Here is a 16,874-nt window from a genome sequence, read left to right on the forward strand (position 1 = left end):
TAGTTTTTCAGTTATCAAAAAATTTCTGTATTAAAATTATAAAGCACTGCATAATAATTTAATAGCGAAAGAAGTGTTAGTGTTGTTTTGAGCTGAGATTACTTCTTTGCAGATTCATTTATGTTGCCTAACTTAAAATAGTTCAGTTTTATTTCTTTACAGTCTTGCTTCTCCACACAGAGAATATCAGCTGTAATATGCAATTTAATGATATATTCTTTCAGTTTTCATTTTCTAGCTCACACGTTGGGGGTTTCTTAACTTATTCAAATAAACTAAAAACCTTATAACAGATTTCTACTAGCTTCATTGCAGGATTTGTAAAATAGTTTTTTCAATTTTAAGTAATATAATTCAGTTTAGCTTAGTTTTCCTAAAATTCATTACTGGCCTACTTTTTTTTTTTTTTTTTTTTAACATTTCATTATTGAATTAACCATAACTGTTTAACCGTTACTCATCAATTTTATTAAGCTGACAAAGATCTTATTGAATGTTTAAAAAGATTATGTTATTAAATATCACCTAATTGACAAGGGGCAAGTCCAGAGTTTCAGTTTAAAAAATGAATCAAATACACTTAAAATGTCCAATAAAATACTTAAATTGCCTTTGTCATGGTAATAAAATAACTGGCATGATTCTAGAAAACTTTAAGTAATGAAAAGAACTGAAAAACATTAATTTTAGAAAATGTTGAATTTAAAATTTCTACAAGATGGGAATTTGCAACCCAGGTTTTATTAAAATGTTTTCTAGTATATCAGACTGATTTTAGAAATTTTCTTTTGAAAACTGAGCATGATTCAGTAACATTTATGTGTAGTCTTAATCAGCAATTTTTTCGAATGGAACCTCTATAAAAATTTAATTTCAGCATATATTTTATGAAAACATATCACATTACATATACTATTACAGTCTGAAAGATTACAGTCTTATTTGATTTATTTCTTTAAACTGACATAATGAATTTTAAATAGTATTTTAAAAGATGAAAACTTCTGAAAATTTTGTGTGCTAGTTCCCTTCAAATTTAATCTATATAAGTCATCTTGGTCAATTTCATAATTAATATGTAAAGCAAATAATTGCTTTCGATAGTTATAATTTTTTTAATACTTATCTTCTACATAAAAATATTTAACATAGAAATTTGCTTAAATCTGGCCAACCATGTGTTTCAGAAGGAAATGGCCATGAACAAGGATACAGCTGAATATGTCTCCAACTGCTAGAAATAACTTCAAAATCCCATGAACTACCACAACAATAAACCAAACCAATCAAAATAAATTTAAGCCTCAAAAGTCATCCTGAAGTGAAATTTGATTGCAAGCAAATTTTGTTTTTATATCATTGGAAAACTTAAATAATTGATAACACTGAATTTTGGGATGTGTTCAAGACCCTAAAATCTTATCAAAATAATATTATGACTTACTGCATCTTCTGCTAAGCAGAAAATAACTAAACTTTAATATACTGCCTTCTGATGATAGCTTTATAAATTCATTTTATCTCTTCTTTTTAATATTAGATGTCCTACTGGCATGATGGTAAGGAAGCTGGCTGTCTTAGTCTTAGCCCAGGCAGCCTCAAGAAGTCATGGATGTCTGTAAAAGTCTTTTGTAAAAGTCTGGAGGAATTTAAAATACTGCTGGATCAAAAATCCAGCAGTAATTAAAAGACAGTTACTCAAGAATGCCAATAAATTTTCTTTTTCATTACAAAGTTTCTTTACTGTTAATTTATTACATAAATATAATGTTACTTCCAATGTCCTTGAAATTTCTGAATGAAATGATCAAGGAAATGTAAAAGATGACTATTCAGCTTCATATATATATGTAGATAGATAGAAGATAGATTCAGTAGAGTAATGCACAACTTCACATATGAAGATGCAAAGCACTAATAGGGCCTGAATCAGTCCTATAACTAGCACTGGTATACAGAAAATTAAACATAGAGATCCTCTCAAATAAATGAAATTTTATCCAATGGGTAACATCAGAAATCAAGACTGCCTATTAATTGCAACAAAATCAACAACTTGCAGAATTCTAATCACTGATCAGATAACACTCATCCAAACTATCGAGATAAATTTTCATCATAGTGTGACACGATATCTTCAGTCAATAATTCCCTGATGCTGCTGACCTGTTTCATCCAACCATTACCCTATGTGGCTAATAAACACTTGAAATGAGGCTTCTGTTATGAAAGAAAATTTTTATTTAGTTAAATTCACATAAAAATTACAAGTAAAAAATGATACCCATGATTAATATGAAATAATAAAAATTTCCATTTATTTTTTCCCCTTATATATATATATATATATATATTTTATGCAGCTACTGAAAAAAACTGAGTACACTATGTGGCTAACATAACATCAACTCACAATGCTCCTCTAGATTATTATCTCAACATATTACATGATATAAATTTCTTATAAATAAAATGTACTATATGAATTGTCTTGAATATCTGCTGAACACCGCTTTCACAATATCAGTTGGCAGCCAATTTCACCATGAAATACTCTCTCCACAATGCAATTTGACATGTGAGGCAGCATATTAACGAACAATATTTTAACACTGGATCGACCATAGTGCTAAAAATACATTTTAGCACTGGATTGACTATAGCATTTGCACTTTGGCAGATGAGAATGATGGTTTGGTAAAACAATCGAAACTAGTCCTGTGAAAATTTTCAAATATAACGCTGATTTTTGTTGTTAGACTTCTATATTCATATTTGTTCGACATATTATTTTAATCTAAATCACAGTGATACCACTCTCCAGTTACCAAAGTACCAAGTTTATATTGTATTTTAAAAGTTTTAGGTAGTATTTTCAAACCTGTATTGCAGTGATGAACTAATTAACATACTAAACCTGTATTGCAGTGATGAACTAAGTGAGATTACTTCATATACTGACAGATCTGATAAAAATTTTATGTGACTCAATATTAAAAATAGCTCAGAAGTCCAGCCACATTTATATTGTCATCATTATTGCTATATTGACATTAAGAAATTCTCATTTTAAAATTAAGATAAAGCTCAGCAGAATACCTAAATACCTGGCTTTTTGTAAATATGATGACAAAAAGAAAATGGAACACGAGCAGAACCTTGCATAGTATTGCCTACGTATATAAAATCTTAACTATCATGTTCTGCCAAAAGAACTCCTATTTCGGCAGACAACCTATTGCAGTAACAAAGATAATAAAGTTTTTTTTATTCAGCACAGCACATTCCTATATCACAGCCATTACTTCTAGATATATCTCTGGCATATCAATATACTCATATAATATAAAAGAAAAAACTTGAGGGGAAGTTGAAGTAATAAAACAGATAAAATCAGAAATTCAGATTTGATAATGTCTATGATGAGGTAATAATAAAAATATATTCCGTTTTGGGACAGTATGGATTATTCACTTATCCTGTTTTCAGTGAAATATAATATGTAATTTTTAATATATTTCATTCACAGTACAAAACTATTTTACAGCAATAAAGCTTTAAAAGCTTGATATCTAATACATGTGCATAATATGCAATTTATATTAACTTTTTTGGCTTTTTAGGTTAACAACATACCTCATCACATTAAATTTTTATTAAAAATAAAGATAGGCATTAAATTTGTCTTTATTAGAAAATGCATAAAGATATATTTATGAGCATGCACAAAACAGGCTCATTAATTAAGATATTTAACCAGTTAAAAATGACTTAACATTCTGCCCCTTTTCATCTTTCTTCGCAATTTCAAATTATAAAATTTCCAATTAATGCAAAAATGCAGGACCTAACTCAGATTAGAGGATTCCAAAATGTGCATGTTTTCAAAATAATTTATTCTAACAAATCTCTTTAGAATATAACAGAGTTAGATAATAATTAAATGCTCATTAATGATAATATAGAATTTATTTACCATTATACTCTAATAAATGTACTTGTATGTATAAAACTTTTATCATAGAATATAAGATATGTCCCACTTCAGGCTTTCCCAGATGAAGTTTTTTTGAAAAATCTTCATTTCAGCCCCTTACTATACACTAAATAACGGGATTCCTGCTTCAACTTTTCCTTTCATGTTCCATGCTAAAGTAAAAATACCCAATGAAGTACATAGGAAGTGATGTTATGATGATACTTAACTCTTTAAACTTTGTGTTCAGACACTCTTTAGATATGATATTATATGGCAAACATAAAAGAAATTTTGTTAAGTAAAATTTATGATAAAGCATGTTATTTCTTTCAGCCTCTTTCTTTATATACCTGTTCTATGCCCCCAAACTTCTCCCTAGCAACTACAATGAAGGAACTGAAATGATAATTTTTGAGTCTCACTCGAATATATACAAAAAGAAAGAAAAAGCATGAAGTGGCATTACTTTTGTTACCATGACAGAAAGCCTGAAATACGATATGATACAATATTAGTACATACCTAATTAATTTTTGCTCTCTTTAAAAACTCAATTATTCGAGACATTTTATCATAATTGCTGATAACATCAATGCATTTCTTTAAAGCACAAATCCTCTTTTTATTACACTCATGTAAATCATTTTCATTAGGCTATTTAGTTGTTTTCTTACTTTTCTGATTATTCCTGTAGCTTTTCTTATGCACAAGAATTTGGAGAAATAGTAAAATGGCATATATAAGTTCAAGCTTGTATCAGACTGATTCTTGATGTTTTAACGCAAAAGCTTTCAAACTTTTAAAATTTTGAATAACAATCAAGAACATACGTACCATCATAAAAAGCATTTTCCAACTAAAAAATAATGCAACCTAAACGCAATGTTTGTAATCAAAGAACAAAACATTTTTAATTTATGTTATTAAGATACATTCATTAATGAAACTTTTACATTATTATAAAACATAAATATATGTTATGATTCACTATGCTAAATTCTTTAAAAAGTGTGCAACTCATTCCAATATTAACCCCACACTGTCGTAGGCACCAAAAATGGAAAAAAAAATATAAGTGAATCTGAAAAAAAAAAAAAAAAAAAAAAAAGACTAAAAGGAAATGCTAAAAGGGGCACCCTGTAATGTAGCTTCTGTTAATTAACCAGTCATTATGATTTTGATCTTTACAATAACTTCCCCCTTTCATATTCCTCACCAGACAGTAAATTTGAATATTCAAGCTGAAGATTTTGAATCTTAGAGGAAGAGAGCTTATGGCACTCATGTCTGCTGCAAATTTCTTTGCCAGCTCTACTGAAAAGGGATATCCCACTTTTGTCATTCCTTTGCTAGCCAATACTTAAATAACTGAGGTAGCTTATACCTTACCTTATTGAATGTACAGTCTTAGACTAAGTTATCAGCAATGAAATGAATTGAACATGATTAAAACAGAGAAAAATTTAAGTCCTATTATGGCAGTTATTATATTAAATTACTCAGTTGCATTTAGAAGTTTTTTGGGGGTGCGGTTAAAATAAAAAGATAAAACAGTGAATATATTAATTGTTAATATTAAATGCAAGACATATAGCTTTTCCCAGAAGTTAGTAAATAGTAAACATTAAAAAGGGAAAATAATAAAATCATAATTTAGAAGCACATTACTTGAATAAAAGGATTTTAAATATCAACTAGATGGAAAGAAAAGAACAATTCACCATTACACAACAATAAAATATTTTAAAGAACTTAATAATGAAGTTCTCAGTCAATGTAGAATTACTTATTTGCTCTAGTTATTTACTATATAATTCTTTTTATTGAATCATATGAAATGCTTTTTGATCACATATTTAGTGAAACATATGCAAATGTTTATATACTTTTTTGTTAGCTACTATTTTTGGCTTTCATTAATTTTGGTTTTTCTCACAAATGATTTTTTTTTTTAAATTACTATAAAACAAGAAGCTTCATTTTGCCATCAGTGTGTCAAATATAGAGCTGTATATAATTTCCTAATTTTGTGCAATAAACAAATTGAAGAAAATTTCTAAGGACTGCCTTTTTCATAAATAAGTTATGAGTAAATATCAACTCTTTCTAGAAAATACATAAAATATTATACACACCCATACATAACAGCCATAATTGTCAATAACCTTAAATCAATATCTGAAACCAATTGTACCTTTAAGTAAAAATTTAATGCAGCAAATATTGAGCTTATATTAAAATAACATACTATCCATTTAAATGCTTAAAAAAAAAAAAAAAAAAACTTCCTTAAAAAGCTAATTTTCACAAATTTAGAAAAATTAATTTTCACACATTTGGAAAACTCTTATTCCAAATCTGAACTTTAAGTTGTTGATAAAAAGAGGTACTCATTAACTGGCAAATCTAAACAGCATAAGCATATGCCATGAAAAAGTGTTAAAAACACTGGATATTGTATATAAAACTCGACTGAATAAATCTATTCTATGCACAATTTGTTTCAATTGATCATAGAGTTGATCCGACGTAGAAATACGAGTATAAAAAGCTACTTTTATTTTACAAAAATCAAACAAATTTGTATTCAAAGGAATATACAAAACTTGTAAACCTTTAAATTTTTCTTCCCTGACATAAGAATCTTATGCATTCTAACTACAAGATATGAGAAAATTATTTTTTTTAAATCCTGCACAGATACAGAATATGATAAATTATCACTTTGAGTAATTACCAAATGAAATATTCAGCATGCTACTACTTATTGTACAATACACATGTCAGAATAATATATCAACAAAATGAAATTAAAGTTTTGCTGCTATGCCCAATGATATCACTAATCACTTAATACGGTTTTATTTCAAAATTTGAATTACAGCAAAACAACTACTTTGAGTGAGGGAATTTAAATGAAGCCCACAAATATGTAGTGAACTATCCACAAATATGTAGTGAAGAAATTTTTTTAATACTAAAATAAAATTCAGAAATTCACACAACTCAGCATTTGTAAAAATTATTTACACATTCCCAGGGAATCAAATTAGGAATGATGCAAAGATATTAAACTTAAAAATTAAAAATACAATTTATCCCATTTTCAATCACATAAAAATGCTTGCGACGCAACACAGAGGTGCATGCAGATACTAATTAAAAGACAAAAACTGGATTTGAAAAGAAAAATTATTGCTACATAATTTATTTAAAAAGATTGTCAGTGCTTGATTAAAATATATACATGCAACAAACTCAAGGCAAATATCAAATTGGTATAAATCAATAATTTATAAATACTAATATATTAAAAGACTACACAGCTAAATGATATGTTCAATCAAATTAATTTTTTAAATGAAAATAATTTGTTTGATAATAATGCATCCATGATAAAACTGCACAAAATAAAGGAACAAATAATAATAATACATGTTGAATCCTATAACCTTTAATCAAATAAAAGTAAACACAATGAAACTACTTAATAGAAACATTTAGCCATTACAATTTAAAACCAATATTCAAACTGACAGTTCAAAGCAAAAGACAGACTCATAATTTAGATTATTAACAATCAATATCTGTTTAAAAAATCAAGTTTAGCACCTTCAGAAACCTATATCCAAAAGTATAATTTTTATATTTTAGTATAATACTATTTCTACAAAAGCTATAAAAACAATTACTGACCTAACTAGTTAAACTTATTGCATAACACAACTATGATAGAATACATTAAAAATGTCATAAAAGCACATACAGCATATGATGTTAAATGTAATGCCAGAATAATTGTAACAGCAGATGATCATCGATGGAGTCACATATATAACACGAATACATACAGGAAAACGAAATAACAGATATACCAGGGGTGATTAGACCTCACAGGTATAATGGGATTTTTTTCATTCTGCATGAAACAAATCTCACATGGCACTTTTCATGGGTTTTATTAACCTTACAATAATTCAAGATTATATGAATTTCAAGCATTTCATCTGCTTATAGAACAAAAATTTTTATAAAGAATTATATAACTCATGACAGTTATATATGAAAAATCTGAATAAAAACATACAAATTGGAAAACACATGCTTTAAAAAAGCATGCTTATAAATTATTCTCTAACTTTATACAGCACTGACACAGAAGTTCCAGAAAATTAAAAACATATATCAATAAAAAATTTAATGATGTTGAAATTTAAAGCATTTAATTATGTAGATGATGATATGCTGTAACTCTGAATTAAGATGGAAAATCACCCCTGCACACTGACATTATAATACAAATAATAAAATGGAAGATAAACAATCAGGCATAGCACATAAAAGTACAAAACACGCTGTGCAGTGAATATCAAGTTTGATGGCAGTTTTCACTTCTTCACTGATGCACAGTTTCAAACAATTGTGCATAGTAAGTAACAGTTACTATAGAACGAAATGTAACAAATAAAAAAATAAAACAGTCCTAAAAGAAATTCTAATAATGGAATCACAGCTTGCAAGAAGTACACTCGGCACTTCATTCTGCCCAGAAAAGTCAGTTTTTGGGGCTATAATACATTATTAGTAATAGTCACTTCAGTGTGCTTCTTTTAACACTGTGCATTATTTTTTTGTTTCTTTTTTCTGTAATAAACTGCAGTTGGAGTAAGTTCCAAAACTTTGTCATAGAAATTACTTTGTTAGAAATGAGTCCAATGTATTGTTGGCTCCAAATGGGCATCTTCAAAAATAACTGAGACCCCAACAAGCTGCAAAAGTAGCTATTACCTGTTACTTTCAAAATTAATACTGCAAACTTCTGAAAAGAAATAAATAAATGAAATAATAAGTAAAACAGTCAATTACTTAAAAATAATACTCTTCCAAGTTGTTGAATCAAAATAAGGAAAAAAAATTTAAAAAAAAAAAAAAAAAAAACTGAAAGTTTTTAAGATTTTATATAATGTCCAATTTTTTTTTTTTTTAAAGCATTTTGTCTGTTATCTTTATTCATAAAATATCATGTTCTTCACATTTAAACCATAAAATTCAATTCAACAGCAATATTGCAAAATAATTTTTATATGAGCATATATTTAGAATTTCCGATACACAGTCTCGTGCACTGGAGATACTTTTTTTTCCTTCTTCCCAATACAGTGTTACCATTGCCCACTTTGAAATCGTTGAGTTTGTTAATAAAAAATTCGCTAAAGTGTTACAAAATATGAAATTGATACTAAAACAAATTCCAAATTAGGGCTTCCAGATGCCCATATTTGGTGAAGGATTAAGTTATTCAAAATCTGATGGCTCTAGATATCGTTGTTTTATCACAATGCCAGAAACATACATACATTTATGCAGATTCTTCATTTTTAGTTTATTTAAATATAAACCAATATATGGTGGCAACAGTTTGAAAAGTGAAACTAACATTTAAAGTTTTCAGCGCCAAACGCCAAAACGAAATTAATAACCCTTCTGGGCTAATAAAAAAAAAATAAAATATTTCAAGTGATACATTTTCTGAAAATAATTTATTTTTAAAAAAGGAAGCAATCAAAAATAATGAAACTGAAACCAAGAATATAGAAATATAGCATGAAGTAAACACAATGTTTCAAACTTTAAATTTTGTTTTCATAGTTAAATATATAAAATTTTAAAAAATAATCTCACTTCCTTCTGAAAAATATTACCCACCCAATGCAGAACAAAATGTAATTACATAAACAATGATAAAATATTATACTTCTCATGCAATAAATCTATCAAAATGCAAACATCACAAATACTTCAGAATTTTGTATATTTCTTAGAATCAGCTGCAAACACAGTATCAGATTTCAAAATAAATTTTTCAAATGAAAAGATAAAAATTTTAAAAATTTAATTGTTAAAACTGGTCATTAGTTACGGGAAAATAAGGAAGGTTTACTATGGTAATAAAACTCCCAATTTTTGTACAAAACATTTTTTCCTAAACATATGCAATTAACATTAAAGAGATATCAAAATATGTACATAACTTAAAATAAAAGATATGTTTGAGATGTTACTACAATTATTTATTTCTTTAAATCTTTAAATAAATAATAAAATTGAAAAATTTTTAGAAAACTGGAAATTCAGATAATTTTTGTAAAGCTCTCAAAGTTGAATCACTACTATGCAGCTTTAAATGTTCTTTAATGTCCCATTTTCTTTAATATTACCCCCTTTTCACTCCTCCCTTTTTTTTAAATAAATAACTATCAATACGCCAGAAAGATGCATAGAGCAAAAATATTACAACCATACAAAGCCAAAAACATTGTCAAAAGTATTTGTGACAGATATTCATTAGGCTCTATATCATCTGCTCAATTTTAAAGATTAAAGAGAAATACTTGTCTGGAGTTAATGGGCAGTATATGCAATCTACACGACTGTTAGGAAAAGATGATGCCATAATTATCCAAATGAAGAAGACCTAAACTGCATGGATTAACAATCAGATACAAATATGAAATATGCCCATCATGTATGCCATGAACTGTCCATTATTGAAATGCTCAAGAACAAAAAACAGAACTGCAAAGACACTTTTGCCACAAGCATATAATAGCTAATAATTTACCCACTACAAGAAAAGAGCAATGTAGTTAACTTTAAGTTGCTAAGTGCAGGAGCAAAATATTAAAAAATTAGAATTAATTAAAGAATATTACATGCCTGCACAATTCGTCAATGTAAATGAGACAATTATTCTGCCAAGAAAAAAAAAAAAAAAAAAGCCACCTAAGAGCTACATTGCTAAAGAGGAAACATCTATGCCAAGTTTAAAGCGATCTAAGAAAATGACCTAAGATAACGATAAAGAAATTAATCCAAGATAAAGAAAAATAAGGATCAACTAATTTTAATGCTTCGTGGCAAAGTAAATTGTGATGGCAAGCTGAAATCATTGTGTTTATTTATATGTCAATGTAAACTTCTAGTCAAACTTCAATTCAGTTAAAAAAAATCTTGGATCACTGCCACATCTCTGAAGACTGATTTTTACCTTATTTCCTTCCAGAAGAAAAAAAAAAAAAAAAAAGTGAGAACAAAGCATTCCTTTCCACATCCATAGTTTTGGATAATGTACCCAGACATCCAATTTTCATACAAAATGGTTATCTAAGTGTTAATATTTTATTTTTTCTCCTAATACAACCTCGTATCTTCAGCCAATGGATGAAGGCACTATTGCAAACATTTAAAGCATTTTACATGAAACATTTCAATCTCGATATTTAAGATATAATAATATTAAATAATTCTTAAGCTACATACTCTCTTAAAATATTGAAGAAGGTCCTACTCTTAAACCTGAAAATTGCACTTGGTGAAGGTTTTGTCCTAACTTAAATGCAAATTTTTGAAGGATTTAAAGACCAAGAAATAATTCAGTCCGAAGGTAAATCAAAACTGTGCAATTTTCTGAAAAGTTAAACACTGAAGCTGCTAATAATGACCCTACTGATCATCTTAAAGCACAAAACAGTGAACTATCGAATGAAGAGCTGCTTACATTGTTACCTTATGAAAATAAAAAGGAAGAGACGAAAGAAGCAATAGAAATTCACATTGGAAGATTTATTGTTAAAAGACATGAAAAGGCTTTTGAGCAGACTGAAATGATCGTAATTTTTTTTACCTCTCAAGATCCAAATTATACGCAGAAATGTTACAGCAGATTTGATAAATTAATATGGTTGCTATTGTCAAATTCACAAAGAAAAGGAAAAGCAATATTGCAAGAAAACAACAACATTAAAAAAAAAACTTTTTTTTAATTAAAATGAAAAACATTTAATTGCTGTTAGTTCTATTTATCATATTTTTACATTCTGCTAACCTAAATACATAAGTAATGGAAGTAATGTCTTTTTGGTCCAAAATTCAAAAGCAAGTTTTCAGTGGAATCAGGGTTCACATAGCATGATTTTACTATTTTTGAAATGATTTCGGTTTATGCATTATGTCTTTTCATTCATGATAATTCTTATGTGAAATTTTGAAAAATTTATATTTCCCATATTTAAATTTTCTATGTTCATATTGAGAGTTGATTACATTTTGGGTAAAGTTGAACAAACAGAACTAGTATTTTACAGGAAGCTCATAACAGTTTTTAACAAAAAATTATATTAAAATATAATCCAAAGTTTTTCAATTTAAGGCTTATATAATAATGGAAATAACATATTAAATTTTGGCTAAAATTAATAAACCAGAAATGATACTTTACTTGAAGCTCTGAAGAGACTTTCACGCAAAACTATATTACAAGATAAAATAAAACTTTTCAAATTTGGTATTAAATAAGTATGTAAAACAATATGTGAGAGCTAAATGCTATGTGAATACGCTCATTATGAAGACAAGCTCTTGTTGTTGTACATAAAAATTGTTGAATCATCTATAAAAAATAATATTCTAAATTGTAAAAATAAATTAAGTGTACTGTTATTAATCTTCTGCTTCCTACTGATTCTAAGGATTAGTACTGTTTTTTCTTTTTTTAACCCCTTAACCTACGGTTTAGATTCGAAGATGTTGGGCTGCAATTGTATACAAGCCTGCGCAGCGTTCGGGACATTTGCACGATTTGTGTAACACACTAATCTAGGCATTCGTAAACATGACGGGCATCGCCCCCGTGGTAGGGCGGTCGCGGTTTGTAGATAGCACAGACAAGGCTCATGATGTATTTCTATTATCTCTTCGTATTGTGATCAGTTTCTAGTTGTTCTTGGTCACATTCGCACATCGAAATTTACGTTCATAAATTCTAGAGAAGCAACCCCACGAGATGCTCTCTGGAAAAATATTTTGTGATGAAAACAGTGAGAATTGTGCTAATAATTTTGCTAATGAAAGTGACAGTAGCTACGAATTATGTAATTTTCGAAGAAAGTATAGGCAAATAATTAGTGATGATTCATCCAGTGACGATCAACTACCAGAGTCCTGGCTTTGGAAAGAAAGAAGAAATAGTCCAAAAATCTGGGACTATACGATGACTCCTGGCATAAGAGAGGAAGCCTTATGTCAATTAAGAGGAAGTAGAGGAGAATTTGATATATTTAATCTAATATTTGATGACATATTTTGGAACAATATTGTAATCGAAATGAATCAGTATGCAGATCAAGTACTAAAAAATCCACATAGAACACGAAAAATCGACGACACTTGGTTTCCTGTAGACTCTACCAAAATTAAAAGATATTTTGCATTGACAATAATCATGTCACAGGTAAAAAAAAAAAAAAAAAAAAAAAACAAGAATCCAAATGAATTGGTCAAAGAAGGCTGTTATCGAAACACCCCTATTTAGAAAATCATTGCCTTTGAACAGATATGTGCAAATTACAAGGTTTTTGCATTTCTCAAAAATAATCTGGTTGCCGATACAGATAAATTGAACAAGATTAGACCTGTGATTAATTTTTTGAACCAAAAATTTAAAAATGTGTATATAATAAAAAAAGAAATTTCTATTGATGAATCTCTTATGAAATTCAGAGGGCGTTTATCTTATAAGCAATTCAACCCATCCAAAAGGGCAAGGTTCGGCATTAAATTTTATAAATTATGAGAGTCCGATTCCGGCTATTGTTATGAATTTAAAATATAACCGCCCACAATAAAATAAACTGTGATGATAGCGCTTCCGAAAATGTTGTCAAAGAGCTTTCTGAGACAGTGTTGCACAGGGGTCACACTTTGTACATAGACAATTGGTATTCCTCAAAATTATTTATGATGTTATCATATAAATATAAAACAAATGTAATTGGCACAGTACCTTCGAATAGGAAGAATATGCCAAAAGATTTGTGTAGTGTAAAATTAACAAGGGGTGAATATGCAATAAGAAGCTGCAACCGAATACTAGCTATAAAATGGAAAAACAAGTGAGACGTTTATATGCTGTCGAAAAAATATGAAACAGTCGAAATGACTTCACAAGGATCCAAAGGCACTCTAAAACCAAACTAGACTCGTCCAGAGTTTAAGGGGACAAAAGACGTTCTAAATATGTTTCATCAAATTTGTCATTAAATTAAGTCAAAATTGTTTGAAATTTCATTTTGTATACCCCAAAATAAAGAAAAATGTAAGTGATGTATATGTAAAAAAGTTGTTAAATTACGATGCATTTTAAATATTTTATAAAGAACATGTAGCCATGGACATTTAAATTCTTTTAAAGGTATTTAAATAACTGATACACTGTGCTTTCAAGACGTTTCTCGCACATTTCAGCAATGAATTTATTTTATTTTTTACTGTAGGAATGGCAACCGGTATATTAGTCTTTCCTTGAATGGAAGCTCTGTTTATATTGATCTTATATTTCTTTCTTTCAGCCCGTAGTGAAATGAGGGGTGCAAGCAAGAAAAAAACGTTCGTCCGTATTCGGAGGTATATTTAAAATTTGGTTTCATATCCGGTCCATTAAACGGTCAACTTTTGTCTTTTAGGCCAATAATGCCTGACCAACGAATCAATGAAACTAGGTCGTCTTGAGGCACATTTGAAGGCGAAACATAATGCTGATATTAATTCAGATTTGCTTTATTTTCACACTTTAAGAAAAATTTTTGAAAAAAGAGTAATATTAAAGTCTCTATTTACTGCTCATAATGCAACTGTTAAAATCGTGCCCTTGAGGCTATCAAATTTCATTAATCATCGCTTAATCTGGGAAAAGCTGCACTATAGGGGAGAATTAAATCAAACCATCAATATCAGCATTTAAAACTGTTCTAGAAAAAAGATGACAAAGATGTTAAAGCTATGCCACTAAATAACAATACTGTTTGCTGAAGAAAGATTAAATGAGGACTTGGAAATACAACTTGTTGAAAAGCTGAAAATAAGAACATTTTCGGTGCAAATCGATGAACCAACTTTGAGAGACAGTGAAGCCGTACTTGTAACTTCTGTAAGATATATTCATAAAGGGGATTTTGCCGAAAATTGTTCTTCTGTAGATCATTAGAAAGCACCACTACCTCCAAAGATATTTATAGTATCTTTGGAGCTAAAAAATTACTTTGATATAAAAAATATAATACATCTTGTACTGCAGATGGTGCTCCTAATATGATGATTGAAAAATAAAATAAAGCACGAAATAAGAAAAAAGGTTGCTCAAAATTGATAAAAGATGAGAATCCAGAAATGCTTCTTGTGCGTTGTGTTATTCATAGAGGAAACCTGCTAGCTAAAAACAATTCACCTGTTCTAAATGAAGTACTAAATTCAGTTATAAAGTGTAGTGTTATAAAGTGTATAAGTAAAGTGTATAATAGTGCTATTAAAGCTAGGGGAAAATGTGAATGTCTTTTCAAGTTATTTTATGAAAAACAAAATAAAGACTATATGAGAATTGTACTTCACACTGAAGTAAGAAGTCTGTTGAAAGGGAACTGCTTGGAAAGATTTATAGAACTGTTTGATACTCTTAGTTATTTTATAAGCGACAAACCTGAAATGAAAAATCTGTTAATGGATAACAAGACAATCGTGGGTTATTTAGCCGATATCTTTGAAAAATTACATATAATAAATAAACAGCTTCAAGGAGGAAATAAAACTTATGCCGATGCAAAAGGAAGATATTTGGTTTCATTATCTTTGTTGAATTATGTCAGGCGTATACTATTTACCACAAAAATTTTGAAAAGTCTCATTGGCTCCAAAAATGTGACGTGACTACCGCTATACTTGTTATTGATACCACTATACTTGTTATTGTCAATCATCTGAAAATTTTATTGGCTGATTTAAAAGATTTTGTAATTTAAAACAAATTGATTTCCTAACTTGTATGATGCAGCCAATGCTAGTGGATTTGGCTGATATTTCAAATATGCAGTAAAAAGAACTCACAGAAATGCAAAATGATGAGTCAATTAAAACTATTTAATATAAAAGGAGCGATGACATAGCTTTGTGAGGAAACCAGAATCAGATATCCAAATGAACAAAATTTGCGAGAGAGCTATTGTTACCGTTTCCATCTTCATATTTTGCTGAATGCGGATTTAGTGCTATAAATGATTTGCTGCTTTAAAAAAAAAAAAAAAAAAAAAAAAAAAAATCGATTGGATATAATGAAACTGGGAGACTTGAAACTCAAGTTATCTTAATTGGAACCTCACATAAAATTTCTTTGCAGCAAGTATCAAGTGCAAGGATCTTGCTAAATTTAAATAATAAAAAGTATTAATACTTAAAATGAAAAACTTTCACTAAAAAGAGTTTTTTCTTGAATTTTAGTTATCCATGTTTTTAAAGTTCACTTACTGTGTTTGCTCACAAAATTTCATAGTCATTTCTTCCTAAAAGCTAATCATTCAAGTTTCTTTCGTGAACATTTCAATTTTTTAAATATTAAAAATTATGTATATGCTAGGGGGAGCTTAAAATTTTTAGAGAGGATTAGGTGGGACATAGCACAAAAAAGGTTGGGAAACACTGGTCTAGGCACTCTTGTGTTCTGTTGCTCAGGTTTGACCGACCTGCCACTATTAATAGAAAGTCATCAGTGCAGACTATCAGTGCTATCAGTTTGACTCCTTCTCGGTTTTCAAACAGAGCGAAAATGATGTTTGCAACTAGGTTCCACAAGTTCGACCCGAAGCAAGTCCCTTGTGGACAGCCTCTCTGTAGGGATTTGGTCACTGTTGCTCCATCCAGTGTGATCTGGACTTGTCTATTGTCTAGGTAGCTTCTAAGCAGATGTCTAATGGTAGGGAGACAGTGAAGCTGTTCCAGAGCCTCAATGATATCTGGCCACCACAGTGAGTCGAAGGGTCCCTTAATGTCAAGAGCTACAACCGCTGTGTGG

General features: G+C 29.0%; 1 protein-coding gene across 1 annotated transcript in view; it reads right to left on the reverse strand.

Annotated features, from left to right (window-relative positions):
- Window positions 1-368: 368 nt before the first annotated feature.
- Ras85D (GTPase ras-like protein 1) overlaps window positions 369-16,874 on the reverse strand; it is a 158,168-nt gene continuing 141,662 nt past the window's right edge. Inside the window, exon 9 of the mRNA XM_085818519.1 lies at window positions 369-8,798. The gene's annotated coding sequence lies outside the window, so the exon portion shown is untranslated. The remainder of the gene's footprint in view (window positions 8,799-16,874) is intronic.

This window comes from Stegodyphus dumicola, chromosome 6 (genome assembly GCF_044657685.1).
Source record: "Stegodyphus dumicola isolate Sdum_Otavi_A_Nest chromosome 6, ASM4465768v1".
Classification (NCBI taxonomy): domain Eukaryota; kingdom Metazoa; phylum Arthropoda; class Arachnida; order Araneae; family Eresidae; genus Stegodyphus; species Stegodyphus dumicola.